We start from the raw sequence: 17,903 nt of genomic DNA on the forward strand, positions 1-17,903 counted from the left end.
GAAACCCAGCGCTAGGGGCAGTGCTAGGAGGCGTGCTAGGAAAGAGGCTCCATAGTGCTGCTAGCACCGCGGGTGAGCTGAGATAGAGCTGAGAAAGGGAAGAAGGGTGTGAGCTTTGGGGAGAGGGAGGGGGCGGGTGACTGTGTGGGATTCCCGAAGAGAGAGACAGGGATATTGAGTAAGGCAATGACTTTCTGTAATTCACCGGGTCAGTCAGGATCACTTGATGGTCGTGATCGTCAGCTTTTACCCTCCCGGAAGGGAGCTGAGAGCTCATATAGTCCGATCTAAGGGCAAGGCTGTGACCTTCACACATGCAGACACCCGTCCCCTTGCTCAAGGGGGACAGTAACCACCCACTTCGTCAGTGAAACTTTTCGCAACCTGAGCGAGGCGCGAACTCCCGTCCACCAGTTGGCAAGCGAGAACGTTACCACTGCACCAGCGAGCGGTGTGTGTGTGTGTGTGTGTGTGTGTGTGTGTGTGTGTGTGTGTGTGTGTGTGTGTGTGAGAGAGAGAGAGAAAAAAAAATGCAAACATATAGATAAGTAGATAGATAATCAGATAAATATACTGTAGATACAGAATAACGTACGTGTAGATTGAGAGATATAGATAGATAGATACATAGCCTACATACATGGATAAATACATACATATATACAGACAGACGGGCAGACAGATAGATATAGATAGGTATGTTGATAGATATACTGGACAAATAGATAAAATATTCACATATTGACAGACTGAGATATAGATAGATACTCGGGACTTAACTTGGAAAGATCATATTACATCTCTTGTAAAATCTGCTTCCAAGAGATTGGGTGTGCTAAGCCGACTCCGCTCTTTCTTTACCCCTGCACAATTGTTGACTCTATACAGGGGTTTTATCCGCCCCTGTGTGGAGTACAACTCTCATGTGTGGGGAGGCTCCCCACATACAGCTCTTCTCAATAGGGTGGAGTCAAAGGCTTTTCGTCTCATTAACTCTCCTCCTCTTACTGACTCCCTTCAACCTCTGTCTCTTCGCCGCACTGTTGCATCTTTATCTCTTTTCTATCGCTACTTTAATGGTCACTGCTCCTCTGAACTGTCTGCTTGCATTCCTCCACCTCTACGACGGGCGCGTAGCACCCGTCTGGCAGCAAACTCTCATCCCTTTTCTGTCCAACTCTCTAATGCAAGAGTTAACCGTTACTCCCAGTCTTTCATTCATGCAACAGGTCAGCTCTGGAACTGTCTCCCTCTGTCTGTATTTCCTCCTGCCTATGATCTTCAGTCTTTCAAACGCAGTGTGTCCAGGCATCTCAAAATGATCGGATCTTGAATTTGGCTCTCTATTGTATTTTGTTTTTCTCTTGGAGGGAACTGTTACTGCGGGCTCATGGCCTTTGGTTCCTTCTTCCTCGCATAAAAAAAAAAAAAAAAAAAAAGATGAATACATGGATAGAGACAGGAAGTAGATAGACAGCTGGCCAGATAGAGAGAAAGAAAAAGAAGAGGAAATAGAAAAAAGGGTAAAACAAAAATGAGAGAGAGAAAAAAAAAGAAAGAGAGAGTTGTAATACAGCAATAGAGCCTACTGCAAGGATTATTCAGTACTACAGGAGTGGGGCAGGATCATGAAACTCACACTGAGATAAGCGCCATACATTTATTGCAGCTCCATTTCCTCCTCTGTCTAAACACAAATACGCAGAATGGAACGAAAAATTCATATATAATTTCATTTTACTTTCCCCGCCAAGCTCATAAATAAGCAGAAAAAAAGCTACTCTACCTTTCATGTTTGATTGTTTGTTTGTTTATGCCTGTTTGTAAATTTCCTGCATCTAAATCTGTCAAAGGGCCAATGAAAACGTCTCTAAGGCTTCGACGTCACTCATTTCTTATACTTATAAAGGCAAAATTAACGCTTTGTCAAGAGGCACTGGTATCAGCATCTAAAGGCAATAGTTACAGAAGCACTTTTATTGACAGGACAGACAGAGAAGGCCTCCCCGGTGCAAGTGTAGGCAAATCTTTTATGAAACTGAGAAATGGTTTGAAATTTTGCAAAAGAACAAGTAAAAAATCTTAAAACATCAGCCTCTGCCACTCGTTACTTCCACAGCTGTGTTACGCATCTCACACAGTGTTGCGATACAGAGAATACTTGATTGTCTAAACACCCATACGAATGACACCGCCACTGAGGACAATCATGTTCACAAATTTCTAAAGCTGGTATCACAGTGCTACAGTGTTATTAGGGTACATCACATTAATAAAGCTGGTATCACAGTGCTACAGTGTTATTAGGGCATATCACATTAATAAAGCTGGTATCACAGTGCTACAGTGTTATTAGGGCACATCACATTAATAAAGCTGGTATCACAGTGCTACAGTGTTATTAGGGCATATCACATTAATAAAGCTGGTATCACAGTGCTACAGTGTTATTAGGGCACATCACATTAATTAAGCTGGTATCACAGTCCTACAGAATTATCAGGGCACATCACATTAAGGACTTTATCACAGTAATAAAGTAATAAAGCAGATGGAAAGGATTATTGTATTTAAAAATCATTAAGGAAATAATTATAGAAGTGTTTCTTTATTCAAAGATTTGTGTTGGTAGTACTGTTAATAACTAGTAGATAATGACACTTGATTTACTGTATATAATGTATTTACATACTTTATGATGGTGACATATACATTGTTTTTATATAATTGTGTGCTCTTAACATCAACTTCAATTTTATCTTTAATATCATAAATAAACACATTTGGTTAAGTCAGTCATAAAGAAAAAAAAACAGAAGATATGTTCGGTATTGCAGCAACATATAGCGCTGCCTTATTTGTACTCTTGGCTAAATGTACCCCATATAATCCGTAGAAGTAGGCAGAAAAAATCGTTGTATATATATATATATATATATATATATATATATATATATATATATATATATATATATATATATATATATATATATATATATATATATATATATATATATAATAGGTAGACAGATAAATAGGTATAGATATAGATATATATGCTTGTGTTCTGATACATATATATACAAAGAAGAAGCATTCTGCAACTGAAAGCAGCCACTACTACGGTGGAGGTGATGAGTGTGGGTATTTCAATATGGCTACCGTAAATCACACGCCCGCTGTGGAGACAACCCCTCTATGTTACACATCTGAGTGGATGGATCGCTTGCCATCAGTGCAGCTGAGATGGATCCCTTGCCATCAGTGCAGCTGAGTGGATGGATCCCTTGTCATCAGTGCAGCTGAGTGGATGGATCCCTTGCCATCAGTGCAGCTGAGTGGATGGATCCCTTGCCATCAGTGCAGCTGAGTGGATGGATCCCTTGCCATCAGTGCAGCTGAGATGGATCCCTTGTCATCAGTGCAGCTGAGTGGATGGATCCCTTGCCATCAGTGCAGCTGAGATGGATCCCTTGCCATCAGTGCAGCTGAGTGGATGGATCCCTTGCCATCAGTTCAGCTGAGTGGATGGACCCCTTGCCATCAGTGCAGCTGAGTGGATGGATCCCTTGTCATCAGTGCAGCTGAGTAGATGGATCCCTTGCCATCAATGCAGCTGAGTGGATGGATCCCTTGCCATCAGTGCAGCTGAGTGGATGGACCCCTTGTCATCAGTGCAGATGAGTGGATGGATTCCTTGCCATCAGTGCAGCTGACTGGATGGATCCCTTGTCGTCTGTGCAGCTGAGTGGATGGATCCCATGCCATCAGTGCAGCTGGGTGGATGGATCACTCGCTATCAGTGCTGCTGAGTGGATTGATCCATTTATATTAGTGCAGCTGAGTGGATGGATCCCTTGTCATCAGTGCAGCTGAGTGGATGGATCCCTTGCCATCAGTGCAGCTGAGTAGATGGATCCCTTACCATCAGTGCAACTGAGAAGCCACCTGCAGGCACTCGTGGTAAGGCGTGCCAGAGTGAAGACAGGCGAACTTGAGAGCGTTCCGAAACCCCAGTGAGAAGCTACCGGGGCGTTTGGTGGGAGGGGGAGGAGAGGGAAGAGTGGGAGGAATGGGAAGAGGGGGAGGAAGAGGAGGATGGAGAGGAGAGGGAGGGTGGACAGGACTTGCTGCACCGCCTGTACCTGCCACATCCCTGACACACCCACCACACCCATCGGGCACAAAGCACTGGAATCTATCACAGGGCACAAGGGTAGAAACTGAATCACTGGACCGTGCAACGGGACCTGCTTCACCGTCACTGAAGTCTTGAGGATTGGCAGCGAAGACAGGAACAGCTTCGAGTAACAGACAGGCAGACAGCGTGAGCACAGCAATAATGTAGCTGCCTAGAAGGCTTGGGTGTAAAGGAACAAAGGGGATGAACACCCTGAATCCAGCAGACGGACCGGTACGTGGGAAATTGGTATTATATCCCTTTTGCTTCTAATATTTCTCAAACTGCACTCTGGTCTGTTCATGTGAGAATTCTCTCTCTCTCTCTCTCTCTCTCTCTCTCTCTCTCTCTCTCTCTCTCTCTCTCTTCCACATTGCCACCACAACTGCGTCTCAGGTCCTTATATACCTGAGCCAACCCTTGTCCTCTGACCCCAGCCTTATTTCTGACGGCCGCTGCTGGTGTTGGACAAAGTTGCTATGCACAGCCAAAGTTTTTAACCAAAGGGCATGAAATTTGACTCAGTTATAGATGTTCACCCCAGCAAGGTTTTGGGAAGGGTGAAACCACTGAGGGTCGCACCTCACGGGGGAGGGGGCAGGCTTCGGTGCTTCCAACGAAATTAAACATGGCCACAGTTTACAACCTATGAACATATTATATTTATTTATTTATTTATTTATTTTGCTAAGAAGAACCAAAGGCCAGGAGATCACAAACAGTTCCTTACAAGAGAAAAACAAATACAACAAAGAGCCAAATTCAAGATCTGTTCATTTCAGTCTGCAGATTGTTAGGTGTTTATCCAGGCCACATATTAGGCAGATGGGACCCCTCATGGCCTCCCCTATGGGAGAGGTTCAGCCCCCGGGTAGGAATGGGAGTTTTTACATGTGAGGATGATAATCTCCAAAATGATAAACCATTACTTGGGCCACATTTTAAGCAGTGTGAGACCCCCAAAGGGCAGCTACCAATGGACTGGGGGGGAGGGAGCTTGACCAAATCCTTTATGCACGGTCATGGTCTTTAATTTAGGAACACGAAATATTATATACTGGTAGACGATCACCCCGACAAGGTTTGAGGCAGAGTGATATCTTGAAGGCCATCCTCATGGGGACAAGTAAATAATTACATCTTTCCCATTATTTCAGGGTTGGGTGAGGCTATCAAAAGTGTCACTGATCGTTTTCCTTCCCAAATTACTTTTTTTCCTTTATTGGAGGGTTAAGTGCGGCTATCAAAGGTGTCAGTTGTCTTGTTCTTTCATAGGGATGAAGTATGTGGAGGGGATGCCAGACTACCAGACCGCTCAGAAGAAGACGACGATGATTTAGAAGAATAAGGATATGTAGAAGAAGAAGAAGAAGAAGAAGAAGAAGAGAGGATGATGATGAGGAGGAAGGATGGATAAATTTACACTTCCGTCTAGGTACGAGTTCGGCTCCGGACCTTCCTAAACTCGCCCTAGTCACGAAGAGGCTGCCTCGGACGGGCTTACGACGCGACGCAGGTCATGTGGTCAATAAAGAATGCACATATATTCCTGCGATGTGGTTGGGAGGAGGGAGAACGAAGGAAGGACTAAAAGAATGATGATGATGATGCCAACAACAACAACAACAATAATTTTAAGAATGATAATAATAATCTATCTATCTATCTATAGCCCGACGCCCTAATCCCGCAAAGGGTGGCCGCAGACAAAACGCCTCCAAGTCACTCTGTCACCCACCATTTGACTGCCCTCCCCCAACTCACCCCCCCCTCCATCATATACCTCTCAACTCCATCCCTCCACCTCATCCTCAGTCTACCCCTCCCTCTCCCTCCCTCCACCTCACCTACATACACCCTCTTAGTCAGTCTCTCATTCTCCATTCTCTCCACATGTCCAAACCACCTTAGTGTATTTCTCCTAATCTTTTCAACCACATCCACATCTACCCCACAACGTTCCTTCACTTCTTCATTCGTCAACCTGTCCGTCCACGTCACTCCACATGCTCCTCTCAAGTAACTCATTTCCACTGCTCTCACTCTTGACTTGTTCCCCTCTTGCAATGTCCACGCCTCGCTTCCATACGTCAGGGTAGGGATCACAATACCATCATGCAGTGACTTCTTAACTTCCATACTCACCTCCCTATTTCTCATCACTGCTTTCAGTGTACCAACAACCTTTCTTCCCTGCTGTACCCTTTCACGTACTTCATCCCCCAAAGTTCCATCCTTACTCATCACACTACCCAAGTACTTGAATGCACTCACATTCTCCATATCCTCACCATCCAACCTCACTGCACACTCTGTGACTTCATTCCTCTCAAACACCATAACTTTACTTTTGTTTACATTAACTTTCAGCTTCCTCCTCCTACACACTGTCCCAAATTCATTCACCAAACCTTGCAACTCCCATTCATCTTCACTCAACAATACTGTATCATCAGCAAACAGCAACACCGGAAGCTTCCAAATCTCACCCTCATTCATTAGGGCCACCCCCACATCCACTGTCCTACCTTGTACCTCCTTTACAACCCCATCCATATATATATTAAACAGCCATGGAGACATTACACACCCCTGTTTCAGTCTCACATTGAGATCAAAGAACTCACTCAGCTCACCATCCACTCGCACCGTAGCCCTAGCTCCCTCGTACATACTCTTCACAGCACTTAACAATTTCCCCTCCACTCCATATATTCTTAATACCTTCCACATACCTTGCCTAACTATTCTGTCATAACCTTTCTCCAAGTCCATGAAGGCAGCATACACTTTCTTTCCCTTCTCTAGATACTTCTCCACTAAACATCTTAGAACAAATATCTGATCTACACACCCTTTTACCTTCCTAAATCCCCCTTGTTCTTCTCCAACTAGCTCCTCTGTCATATGCCTAACCCTATCAGTGAGTATTCTACCATATATTTTACCAGTCACACTAAGAAGGCAAATACCCCTATGGTTACCACATACTTCTCTCTCCCCTTTTCCTTTGTACAGAGGAACAATTATACCTGATTTCCAGTCCTCTGGAACCCTTCCCTCTTCCCAAGCCAATCTACACAACTTCCATATCCACTCCACAACAATCTCACCCCCATACCTAAGCATTTCACCACACACTCCATCAATTCCTGGGGCCTTTCCCAGCTTAATCTTCTTCATCGCTTCCACTACTTCCGACCTACTGATCTCTTCCTCCCTCCTCTCAACTCTTCTTCTCCCAGCCATTCCCCAACCACTTATACTCACACTGCTCTCACTCTCTACATTCAACAAATCCTCAAAGTGCTCCTTCCATCTCCTCAATTTCTCTCTCTTCTCCACCAACAATCTATTATTCCTATCTTTCACTCCCCTACTATTTCCCCTTTCACACTGCCTTACTTTCTTTACCTCCTTCCAAAACAATTTCTTACTCTCCCTCCACTTCACACTCAGATTCCTCCCAAACTCTTCATCCACTTTCTTCTTACTCTCCTTCACCAGTCTCTTCACCTCCCTTCTCCTGCTCACATATACCTCTCTCTTCTCTCTCTCATCTTCTCCCCTACCTCTACCCGCCAACCATTCACCATATGCCTTCTTCTTTTGTTCCGCAGCTCGTTTCACCTCATCATTCCACCATGCTGTCCCTTGCGCACCCTTGCATCTCCTCCTCACTCCACAAACCGCCTCACACGCTGCGCTTATCTCTTCCGTGAATATCTTACATACCTCTTCCACCCCTTCCATCTGCTCTAGCTCCTACGTTCCCAATCTTTCTTCCACTATGCTCTTATACTCTGTCCTTTTCTCACTATCTTGCAATTTCTCCACTCTTCTCACAGGAGCTGCTTCCTCCTGTCTTCCCCTTCGCCTCCTCAACCACTTTCTTTGCAACTCTACCTTGGCCATCACCAAGTGATGGTCCAAGACTCCACTCCCCCACCCTCTCCACACCCTTGCATCCAACACTTGTCTTCTCATTCGCTCATCCATAATAATAACAATAATTATTATAATTATAATAATAATAATAAAAATAATAATAATAATAATAATAATAATAAGAAGAAGAAGAAGAAGTAGAACAATACTAATAATATATTATCCATGATAATAATAATAATACAGGTAATAATGATAATAATAATAAGGATATTAATAATAATCTATTTATCTGTCTATTGCCAGACGCCTTAATCCCGTAAGGGGTGGCCACAAACAAATCACCTCCATTTCGCCCTGTCCAACGCTGTTTCACTGCCATGCTTCCAGGTCACACCCCTGTCTCTCATTTACCTCTTCACTCCATTCCTTCATTTCATCCTCTGCCTTCCCTTCCCTCCCCTCCCCCTCCACCTCACTCACATACACTCTCCTTTTCAGTCTCTTACTCTTCATCCTCTCCACATGACCAAACCACCTCAGTGTGTGTCTCTTAAAGCTTCCTATGACACCTACATCCACACCACAACGTTACTTCACTTCATTTGTCAGCCTGTCTCTCCACGCGACTCTACATGCTTCTCTCAAATAACTCACATCCACTGCTCTCACCCTTGTGTCCCTCCAACAAGGTCCATGCTTCACTGCCATACGTAATGGTTGGTATCATAATACTGTCATGCAGTAACTTTTTCACTCCCATGCTCACTTCCTTGTTTCTTATCACTGCTTTCAAAGAACCAGCAGTCTTTCTACCTAGTTGTACCCTTTCAAATACTTCACCCTCTAAACTTCCATACTTACTCATCACACTACCCAAGTACTTAAATGCACTCACATTTTCCGATTCCTCCTCATACAATCTCACTTTACATTCACTGACTTCACCTCTCTCAAAGACCATCACTTTATTCTTACGTACATATTCACCTCTCGATTCCATTTCCCACACACTCTTCCAGACTCATTCACCAAGCCTTGCAGCTTCCTTGCGACTTCAGTTAACAACACAGTATCATCTGCAAACAAAGACAGGAGTTTCCACACATTGCCCTCTCTCATTATGGCAGCTACAACATCCACTGTCCAACCTTGTATCTCTTTTATAACGCCATCCATATACAGATTGAACAATAATGGAGACATGACAATCCCTGTTTCAGTTCAACTTTCAAATAGAAAAATTCACTCAGCTCACTCTCCACATGCACTGCAGCCTTACCACCCTCATAAATACTCTTCATGGCGTTCAGCAACTTCCCATTTACTTAATGTATTCTTAATACTGTACTTTCCACAATCCTTGTCTATCCACCCTGTCACATGCTTTCTCCAAATCCATGAAGGCCCCATATAACTTCTTCCCTTTTTCTATAAACATTCATCTAAAGACCTAAGAATGATTATCTGATCTACACAACCTCTTCCCTTCCTAAAATCACCGTTCTTCTTCAACTTATTCTCCTGTTATTTCCCTAACTATGTCAATAATTATCCTATCATATACTTTTCTTATTACACTAAAGATAAATGCCGCTATGATTGTGTTAGGAAGAATACTGCCACCGTATTCCCTGCGTGTCGTAAAAGGCGACTAAAAGGGGCGGGGTGAGGGGACTAGGGACCCCCCTCTCCTCTGTTCTTTAGTTCCTAAAAAGAGACAGGCCAGAGAAAGGGATGGGGGATGGAGTTATCCCCGTACCCTGAAGATTGGGTCTATGAATGTGCGTGGATGTAGTACGATTGAGGCTAAAAGGGAGGAGATTGGAAGAATGTTTGTGAGAAGAAAGTTGGATGTGTTAGCTTTGAGTGAAACGAAGATGAAAGGGAAGGGTGAGTCTATGTTTGGAAGTGTGAATGGAAGATTGTCAGGTGTTGATAGCGGAAGGGCAAGAGAAAGTGTGGCCTTTTTAGTCAGTCCGGAAGTACAGCAGTGTGTGACTGAATGGAAGGAGGTGTCATCGAGACTGATGTGGGTGAAAGCGAAATTTGAACGTGAGTTGTGGGTGTTTGTGAGTGCATATGGGCCTGGTAGTGAAAGGAATGAAGAAGAGAGGGAGTCTTTCTGGAATGATGTTGATGAGTGTCTGCAGAGTTTTGGAACGAATGTGAATGTGGTAATGATGGGAGATCTGAATGCTAGAGTGGGAAATGTGGCAGTTGAAGGTGTAGTTGGTATGCATGGTGTGCCTGGAAGAAATGAAAATGGGGAGCGAATGATAGCGATGCGTGTTGAGCGAGAGATGGTGATTGGAAATACGCTGTTTGAGAAGAAAGATATTTATAAGTATACATGGGTGAGACAGGAGGGTGGAAGGGTTGTTGATAGAGCTTTGATGGACTATGTGGTTGTGTCTAGGAATGTAACAGGAAGATTGTTGGACGTGAGAGTTCTGAGAGGGGAGGGTGGAGGAATGTCTGACCACTACCTGGTGGAGGGAAAGTTAAGAGTAGGTAAGAGATGGGTGAGAGCTAGGAGGGTTAGGTGTGGCAGGGAGGTTTTGAAAGTGAGTGAGTTGGATAAAAGAGAGAATGATAGAGTATCAGGAGAAATTGAAAGATGAGTGGAACGCAGTGAAAGATCGGGAAAATGGCAGCGTGGAGGAGGAATGGCAGTTGTTTAAGAGTGCTGTGGTGGGGCATGTAGAAGAGGTGTGTGGTGTGAGACGTGTGGGTGGTGGTGTAAGAAAAGTAAGCGAATGGTGGTGCGAGGAAGTAAGTATGGCTGTGGCTGAGAAGAGACGTGCATATGAAGTGTGGCTGCAGAGGAAGGATGAAATGTCATATGAGAGGTATAAAGAAAAGAGGAATAGGGCGAGAAGGGCTGTGCGTGATGCTAAAGTGGCAGCAGATGAGAGGTGGGGTAGGCGGCTGACAGATAATTTTCAACAGAATGAGAAAATGTTTTGGAAGGAGGTGAAAAGGGTGCGAAAGGGAGAGTCTGGGAAGGAAGAATGAGTAAAAGCAGAGGATGGAAGGATGTTAATTGAGATGGATGCAGTAAGGAAGAGATGGGCAGAATATTTTGAAAGATTGTTAAATGTAGAGGAGGAAAGGGTGGCTGAGATTGTGGCGAATGGAAGGGTGCAAGGAATAAATGTGTTGGGAGAGTTGAATGATTCTTTGATCACGAAGGAGGAAGTGGAGAAGGCAGTAAAGGAGATGAAAACAGGGAAAGCTGCAGGTATGGATGAGTGTGCTGTGGAATGCCTGAAGGGTGGTGGAGTGACTATTTTTGACTTGTTAGTAAGATTGTTGAATGTGTGCTTTGTGAAAGGTATGGTGCCAGTTGACTGGGCAAGTGCTTGTGTGGTCCCGTTGTATAAAGGCAAGGGTGATAAGTATGAATGTACTAGCTTTAGGGGTATAAGTCTGTTGAGTGTTGTAGGTAAGGTGTATGGTAGAGTGTTAATTATGAGAGTTAGTGAGGGTACAGAGGGAGTGATTGGTGATGAGCAGTGTGGCTTTAGGAGAGGGAGGGGATGCGTGGATCAGGTGTTTGCGGTGAGACAAGTGTGTGAAAAGTATTTAGCGAAAGGCAAGGATGTGTTTTGGGCATTTATGGATTTAGAGAAAGCGTATGATAGAATTGGTAGGGAGGCTTTGTGGACTGTTTTAAGATTGTATGGACTTGATGGTAGGTTACTAAAAGGGGTGAAAAGTTTTTATGTAAATAGTAGAGCGTGTGTAAGAGTGGGAAATGCTGTGAGTGATTGGTTTCCTATCAGAGTGGGGCTGTGACAGGGATGTGTGATGTCGCCTTGGGTTGTTTAATATTTATATGGATGGTGTTGTAAGGGAGGTGAATGCAAGAGTTTTAGGTGGAGGTCTGAGTCTGGTGAATGTTGATGGTGGAGAGTGGAATCTGAAGCAGCTGCTGTTTGCAGATGATACTGCACTGGTGGCTGATTCAGAGGAGAGATTGAGACAGTTGGTAGAGGAGTTTGGAAGGGTGTGTGAAAGGAGGAAATTGAAAGTAAATGAGAATAAGAGTAAAGTGATGAAGTGTACGAGGTTGGTAGATGGTAGGGGGATGAATATAGTTTTGAATGGCGAGTTGCTTGAGGAGGTAGAGTGTTTTAAATATCTAGGGTCACATGTTGCTGTGGATGGAAGAATAGATGCAGAAGTGAAGTTTAGAATCAATGAAGTACGAAAGGTGCTGGGAGGAATGAAAAAAGTGTTTAGATGTCGTTCGCTTAGAATGGATGTAAAGAGAAGGCTGTATGAGGGTGTTGTGGTACCGACTGCATTATATGGGGCTGAAACATGGAAAAGGGGTGTAGTAGAGAGGAAAAGTTTGAATGTAATGGAGATGAGGTGTCTGAGGAGTATGTGTGGAGTGACGCGTATGGATCGAGTGCGAAGGAGAACTGGAGTTGTTCGGGAGATGGCTGGTAGAGTTGAGCAGAGGGTGTTGCGATGGTTTGGGCATATGGAGAGAATGGATAATGAGCGATTGGTGAAAAAGATATCTAGATCTGATGTGAGAGGTGTAAGGCTGAGAGGAAGACCACGAATAGGATGGATGGACAGTGTGAAGAGAGCGCTGGATGCGAGAGGGATGTCTGTTGAGCAAGGAAGAGTGGCTGTGCGTGACAGAAGTAAATTGAGAGAAATTGTAAGTGGAGAGAATAAGTGATGACGCAGCCCTGAGAGGATATTCTCCCGCATTTGGTCTGATCAGCTATTTCTGGTCAGGTGCGGGTAAGGGGATGAGTCTGTTATGATGTGGCACGGGTAAACCAGCTCTGCTGTCGGGCCCTGCTGCGGATGTCACTGATTTCATTGCGCAGTTGACCCTTGTGCGGTGTGGTGCGGTGAGGATCTGACCGTTCTCCCCTTTGGAGCTAAGATGCGAATGAATGTGTTTGAATGGATGAGTAAATGGGGAGTGTGTCATCCTGTCTCGGCTACCTCCCTTTCCTTGGAGGAAGCAGCCTAGGTATATAGATAGATAGAGATGATTACCACACACTTCTTTTTCCCCTTTTCCTTCGTACAGGTGGATAATTATACTTGACTACCAGGCCTCCGGGTCATTACCTGCTTCCCAGACCAATCTGCATATCTTTCATATCCATGCTACTACCATCTCTCCCCCACGCTTCAGCATTTCACTATAACTCCATCATTTCCTGAGGCTATCCCCATTTTGACTTTATTCATTGCCTCCACAACTTCATTCTACGGATATCTTCATTTCTTCTCACATCCCTCTTTCTCCCAGCCATTCCCCAGCCACTTATATTCTCATTACTTTCATACTCTATGTTCAACATTTCCTTAAAGTGTTCTCTCCATCTGCTCACTTTTTCTCCCATCGCCACTAAAGTCTATTTGATTGAGCTGTGCAGCTGAGATGCATGGGCCGAGTAGTGTGTGTTTGATTAGTGGCTGCTGATTGGCTGCCGATGATATAAATCTACACCTCTTCTTATTTTAATTCAAATATATTTATAGTTTTAAACTGCCTTCAGTACAAGCTGCCAGATTAAATATGAACTAATATCCGAAGCTGAAGAGGTCAAAATTAGCTTTAAAAGCTTACTGTTATCGAAGAAAATTAAAGTTGATTATAAAGTTTCATAAAACGATGAGTGACGTTTGAAACAAATTATTCACCCATCATGTACAACCACGTCCGCATGTTGCACTACATCCACACACTGTGTACACCTACTTCTGCATGTTGCGCTATAAAATCCACCCATGGTGTACACCTACGTCCGCATGTTGCACACCAATACATGCCTGCACTTACAGTACTTCAATGACATCAGCAGCAGCCTATCAGGAGCCGCGTATCAAACACACCCTACTTGCCGCATACATCTCAGTTGCACAGGTCAGTCAAACAGTCTATAGTAATCTACCGTACCATTTTTTATCTCTTACCCCCCCGACAAACTTCTTTAACTCCCTGTCTACCTCTCTGTACCTCTCTTCAGAACATTTTCTTACATTCCTCCCACTTTACACTCAAATTCCTTCCAAATTCTTCATCCACTCTCTTATTACTATCTCTTACTAATCATTTCACCTCTCTCTTCCTCTCTACATATAATGCTCTCTTCTGTCTCTCAACTTCTTCCTCATCCCTATTCCACATTCACTCACTAGATGTTCTCCTCTTTTGTGTCACAGCTTGACTCACCTCTTCAATTCACCATGCTGTTCCTTGGACCCTCTTTCGTCTTTTCATCACCCCACTCACCACCTCACATGCTGGAAAGATTTCCTCTGTGAGTGAACATCTTGCACACACCTTCCACGTCCCCTGTCTGATCCAAAATCATGTATACCCAATCATTCCTCCACTTCTTTCTTATATTCTGCCTTTTTTCCATCCTCTTGTAACCTTTCTACCCTTCTTGTAAGAACTACTTCGTCCTGTCCTTCTTTTTTTCTGTTTCTTCCCTTCATTTCAAAATTGACTTTCACCACTACCAAGTGGTGGTCAGAAAGTCCACACCCACAACCTCTGTATGCTCTTGTATTCATTACCCGACGCCTTATTCTCTCATACACACTCACATAATCATTCTTTGCCTTCCATTGAGTCAGATCACCACCCACCCTTCTCATCACTCAATACGTATACCTGTGGATCATTTTGTGCTTGAAGAGGGAATTGGCTATCATCAACCCCCTCTTGGCACAAATGTCCATTAGAGCACTGCCATTCTCATCCACGTCTGCAGGCACACACCACTCACCAACTACTCCATCCACCTTCACATTCCCTACTTTTCCATTGATATCTCCAATAAAAAACACTCTTTCATTCCTTTCAAACTTTTCCATGCGCTCATCCACTTTTGTCCAGAACTTCTCTTTCACTTATTCTTATTATTCACTCATCGTCACCCCGAAATCGAAAACAATCAATAATTACACACACACACACACACACACACACACACACACACACACACACCGCTCGCTGGTGCAGTGGTAACGTTCTCGCTTGCCAACTGGTGGACGGGAGTTCGCGCCTCGCTCAGGTTGCGAAAAGTTTCACTGACGAAGTGGGTGGTTACTGTCCCCCTTGAGCAAGGGGACGGGAGTGTGCGTGTGTGAATATCACAGCCTTGCCCTTAGATCGGACACTATGAGCTCTCAGCTCCCTTCCGGGAGGGTAAAAGCTGACGATCACGACCATCAAGTGATCCTGACCGACCCGGTGAATTACACACACACACATAAAAGTACCCTACACAACCCAAACCCACACACCACCATCCAGTTGCCTTCAAGACTAGCAACATCCCTCCTGTGGCAAATTATTCTGGATATGTAATATCCATATCCTCTTTTATATATTCCTGATGCAAACTATATGGATATGAAAACGATACATATAAGAAAAAATAGTGGTGCAATATGTAATACAAATCACCCAGGAAGAGGTGTTAAGGAGACACGGGTGTTACCTGGAATCACCTGAACAAAAAGGTGAGCAAACTGAATTTCGAAAAAGATTTAATTATTTTGTCATCCATAAATTTCCTTTTTTAAACCAGTTATAATAATTTGCTATTCATAGTCTTTTATTTTTGGTTTGTGATATATTATTATTTTTATTATTAGTAAGGACAATGAAATTATTAAATGTTTACCTTTATCTATTTGCCTGTTTATCTACCTGTTTGTCTGTCTGTTTATCTATCTTTTCATTTATCTGTGTCTGTTTATTTATATCTTTCTGTCTGCTTATCTCTGTATACCGATGTATCAGTCTTGATACCTATGTATGTAAATTTTCATTCAGTATACCTTTATCTATCTGTCAAATTATCTATCCATATATATATATATATATATATATATATATATATATATATATATATATATATATGTTCATGCATCCATATATATATTATTTATCCATCTGTCTATCTACAAATGTACTCTCAATATCATTTTTGTTTTTCATGCAACCTCTACTTCTATTGTGTTTTTTTTTTTTTTTTCCAGGGAAGAAGGAACCAGCAAACCATTCCTTGCAACCAACAAAAAAAAAAAAAAAAAAAATCAAGATCTGCGTATCCATCAATCCATTTTTATATTTATCTATTATCCATCCATCTACCTATATTTATCTATCCATCTCTGTGTATCTATCCATCCGTCCATCTATCCACCTACATATCTACAAATATTTATCCATCTACTCATCCATCCATCTATCTACCGTAACATACAAAGAGTGTGTGAGTGGCGTTAAGTGCTTGTCTCTGAATTCCACCAACACTTAATCTCCTCACAATTGACACACTTCATTATCGTCTATTTTGCAATGTTACGACTTTCTTCATTCAATTCGTACTGTAAAATGGTAGTAGTAGTAGTAGTAGTAGTAGTAGTAGTAGTAGTAGTAGCAGTAATAGTAGTAGTAGTAGCAGCAGCAGCAGTAGTTGTAGTAGTAGTAGCAGTTTGACGCTCGGAACAGCTCTGTTCTCGCTGACGCCATTCTTATTCCAGCTGCCCCCATTTCGTCTTCTCTGGAGCCTAGGAGTATCAATACCATGGTCCTGAACCGTCTCATGATGGGGGCAGGTCTAGTTCCGCTGGCTGCGGTGGGGGGTGGGGATGCCGTCTGTTGGGTCAGGCTGGCTGGCGGGTCAAATACAGAATTCGTCCCTGTGGAAGCTGTAGTTGTGATGATGATGATGAGGAGGAGGAGGAGGAGGATGGTGGTGATGATAATGATAATGATTGTGATGATGATGATAATGGTTGTGATGATGAGGATGAGGATAAAGATGATGATAATGGTGACGATGATGAGGAGGAAGAGGATAAAAACAAAGAATGATTATTGGTCTCTACCTCCACCTTTATCATATATGTATTCTTTTCACTTTAACTTGGATAGAGAGCTGCAAAAGGGGTGGGGGGATGTAACGGGAAAAGGTCATGGAGGAATGATGTTTATTTTTCCTCACATCCCTCCCTCTCTCTCACCTGGCACAATACACACACACACACACACACACTGGGAGTCAGAGAGAGCAGACGTGCTACTTCGGCGCTACGTACCGAGCCAGCACGGCCAGTGGCATTACCTAAATTAGTATCTTTATATGAGTCAAGCTCTGTACCAGGTTAAACTAAATAATTTTTCATTATTAAAGGAAAAAAAAAATAAGTTTAAACAAGACTTGTTCAAACAGAAAAGAGAACCGAGAGGCGAAAGAATGCGCTCAGTCAGCTGAGGTTTGTTTAGACTACAGCTTCACGGGGAATGTAAGTACTGTATATGTACTCTGTGCTTTTAGTATTGCAAAATGAACACATACTTTAGTAAAGCAAATTTGGAAAAGAAAAGGGTAAAGGTAAAAAGCAAGATGATGATTTCTACCAAGAACTGATTGAAGTGGAGACTCACAATTGACTGGTTGAACGTGTACACAAACTGGAAATGGCTTTCAAAAATGAAATTGATGAAATAAAGAAGCAGATGCACTTGCAAAAAGAAGAAATAGAAAAACTAGGAAGGGAGGCCAAAAAGAAAGACACAACCATCAGTGAACTAACAGTGGAATTGAGTACACTTAGGAAGAAAATGAGTGAAATGGCAAGTACAGTAGTCAATCACGAGAGTGTTATGGAAGAGTTAAAAAATGATACAGAGACAATTAGGCAAGTAAGCAGTCTGATAGACCAGAGCAGTGATATTGAGGAGAAGATAACACAGGTGAATTAAGCTGTGCAAAGCTACAAAAATGAGATGGAAACCACGTATGCTGAAATGGTGAAAGTAAAGAAA

The sequence above is a fragment of the Coenobita brevimanus genome, chromosome 74, assembly GCF_032717465.1.
Source record: "Coenobita brevimanus isolate Jiangsu-jjx chromosome 74, ASM3271746v2, whole genome shotgun sequence".
Lineage (NCBI taxonomy): Eukaryota > Metazoa > Arthropoda > Malacostraca > Decapoda > Coenobitidae > Coenobita > Coenobita brevimanus.